The sequence below is a fragment of the Lactuca virosa genome, chromosome 4 (genome assembly GCF_052849685.1).
Source record: "Lactuca virosa cultivar CGN04683 chromosome 4, Lactuca_virosa_CGN04683_v6, whole genome shotgun sequence".
NCBI lineage: Eukaryota > Viridiplantae > Streptophyta > Magnoliopsida > Asterales > Asteraceae > Lactuca > Lactuca virosa.
Window position 1 is genome coordinate 2967686 of NC_136429.1, and position 3742 is coordinate 2971427.

Consider the following 3742-nt stretch of genomic DNA (forward strand, 5'->3'; position numbering starts at 1 on the left):
ATCTTTGGTAAACCTCAGATTGTCCTCGACAATTGCTTAACCACTTTAGTCATATCCGGTTTTATTCCTTGTTCCCTCTTAATACCCTAGGCATTTGGAAAAATTAGAACATGAGAATATTATAGCATATGCAATCGATCCTATACCCGAAGCATATGGGACACGATTCATAATCTCTTACATAAAGACATGATACTTGATCAGTCTATTGCTATAATATTTCTATTTGTCATGTTCTCACAATTCGAACTATGAAGAGGGATATTGTATTCATAATCGAATTTGAGAACGCAATTAACATTTCCATATATATAGAATTTCCTTATGCTGAACCATTCCAACATAGCATTCATATATATCCTTAGACTAAATTCGATTAAAATCTCAATCTAAGCTTTTAGATTTGAAATGAAGTATGAATTCCTCTCCCTTAATCATAGCAAAACAACTTTTCAAACCCTGCAACTTTGCAAATTGAAACTTTTTGTTTTCTATAATTAACATTGCTAACTCGCAACACTTAACGTAATAAGTGTGCTCCCACTAGCATAACAATTACATTCTTATTAGCATAACACTTATGCTCCCACTAGCTTTGACATGTACCCAGAAATCAGCTAGACTTCTAGAAATCAATACTTATTGACTTTCTTACCAAAGTTCAAATTTCTGATACGAGATGCTTCGATAAGACTTTATCCAGGCCTCTCAAACTCATACACCTTTCCTTAGATAGCTCACATGTGTGTCTAAACAATTTTAGAACTTACAGCAATAAGTCTCAAATGTTTAGACCTTTGCCATTTCTCACAATTCGAACTATGAAGAGGGATGCCGTAATCATAATCGAATTTGAGCATGCAAATATCACAATTGCTATCTGCTTAAAATCTACTTAGTGAAAGCGTTTCCTCACAATCATTTTCATGAATTAGAGATAAACCTTATGACACTTAGATTTTATGGTATATGTGTTCATATCCATGTGAATTTGTCATAACCATAATCACAAGACAAGGTTAGTGAGAAATCCAAACTCATATGGACTAAACTTGTTCAATCTTAATTTCTTGCCACCTGGCAACACAAGGGGCTACCATTGCTTCAAAGTTGTTATGCAACCAATTGAGAACTTATAGAACTCACATGCATAGTCAACTTTAACTAGAATGGGCACAGAAACAAGAATATGTCAACACGATAGGTTACCAACCCCAAGTCGTGTGCTAGTGATTAACAATAGGTTTACTCTTGATTAGTTATTGAAACTATTCAAGATCATTAAGACTCCCACTGTCCTCTTGACATATAAGATTCTCTTTGTCAATGAACATTACTTGACAAACAAATATTCAAGAGTAAGTGTGGATTCTAATCAAGACTAACACTTCTGACAATTGGTCTTATTCGGTCTTTGTTTTATCCAAAACATCAAAACTTACCAATTTCAAATGTACAAGAGTAGAAAACATTTTAATCTACATTTGATAAGTGTTATATACCTTTTTAAGATTATGTCACTCAAGGAACAATCTTGGAGTATAACTCTAAGACTTGTTTTGGAACGAAGTATGACTCATCTTCTTGATTTAACCATTTCAACAATTCACGATTCCTCTTCTTAGCCATACAAATGCACTAAGATATCCTTAGAGGATCAATTGTGATATGGTTTTCCATAATCATTAAGATGATCATAAAACACGATGCTAAAGTACTCTCTCATCTTTTCAGATTGGAGAAACTTTTATCTTTCTGCCTATTTTGATTCTTCTCATTCGTTCTGTCATACATTGAAACTTTTACAATGTTTCAGAATTATACTTAAACTTGTAAGTATAACCATATTTACTAAACTTTTAGTAAATCATGACGAATAATCTTATCGATCCTTGTGGTGGAGGACCTGACCAGCGCACAACCAAGTGTACCGATCCCCTAGCCCTTCACTTGACTCACATATACATGTGAACAAGGAATTAGTATTAATTTCCCAAAGACGAAGTTCTCATTCATCACACAATACAAGTTGCATGATTCCAAGTTTCTATCCAACTGAAACTTGGGTGATGAGAATCTTTCCTTATTTGGTAAATCTTGACACTACCACAAATGAAAGAATCAAATCCATTTTCCAATATTGCTATCAATGGAAACATATAAACAACAATTTTCACCAATGCCATTGTAAGGAAACTGAAAATAAAATAAAATCAAAATTTATTTATTAAAATTACGGAAAATTTTACCTTATAATGCAAATACATATGAAAACTATGTTGTTATCTATTACTAAGAAATCTATCATAACTCTTAAGCAGCAGCTCAAAATTCTGATCATCGAACCATGCGATCAAAATCCATCTCTTCACGATCAGTATCAGCTTACTCTTCGTTTAATCTTCCTTTTTTTCTTTGATTCTACAAAACATCAAAATGTAATTACATTACATCATGTATTAATAATCTCCAAATAGGAACATAATAGAGTTAGATAGTGGATTTTACTTGAAGTAGAGTCAAACACTCTGACTTTACCATCCTTGTGATCTTTCAGGTAAATACGACAGCTTCGCAACCAATGCCCCTTCTCTTGGCAATAGAAACAAACAGACTCTTTTGGAATGGTACGCGGGACTATCTCAGACTTAGCCTCTCTCTTTACCATTCGGTCAAATGACTTGACCATGGCCGATCCCTTTCCATTGGGAAGAGAAAGCTTTTCTGGACTTCCAATGTTACCATTGCCAATGTCCATGGAAGTTTGGGGAGTAGATCTTCCAATCAAATTTGCTTTACCAGTGCACCAAATCGTTGCTGATTCAGCAGCAACAAGCAAATATGTTAGATCAATAAGGGTCATGTCGTGATCTCCCATATAGTAGTCCTGAACCCCGCTATATGACTTAGGAAGTGATTGAAGAACCAAGTCAATAGCCTACTTCCTTGAAACTACGACACCCAACATTCCCAGCCTGTTAGTGTGTGACTTCATCTCCAAGACATGTGCACACATAGACCTTCCATCTTGGTGTTTGATAGCCAATAAGACTTGAGTGACCTTGAATTTTTTTCAAGTCTTTGAAATTGTGGGTCAGGGAGAATTATTGGAGGAGGTGAAGGAAGACAAGTTCCACTACAACACGAAAAAGGGATTAATCTTTCACCCCAATCGTCTTGTGGAATATTATCTTTATAAAGAAAGGATTCGGGAAGACCATATCAGTCTGAACTAAACATCTATAAGGGATAAATTCAAGTTTAGTTAATTTAAGTCCTTAATATAACACCCAAATGAAATATTAAGGCTAGGACCCAACACAATATTCTACAATTCGGAAGAGGGATGTCGTAATCTAATTGCAAAATATCTAAAGGTATGTAAATGACGGTTTACCAATTTCCACCATGAAAAACGAAATTGATTATTAAGTTTTAAATGAATTGAAATTCCTAGATCTTTTAAGATTCATTGAACTTTTCAATGACATGTTTAAATCTTGATTGTGCCCTTCAAGTTTGTGACTGGGATGCCGAGGATCACAAACAAGGTGTGAATAACCATGCAAATTAGCTTGGTACACTTAATGTTACAGATCACCTAATCAATGTGTCGGTTAACCACACACGCTCCATTGATCTATGATTAACATCAAGCTACCCTTTGCCACACACTGTCAGTCTCAGATTAGTGTGTCGGTTAACCACACTCGCTCCACTAACGACTTAACAAGGTGCAAAG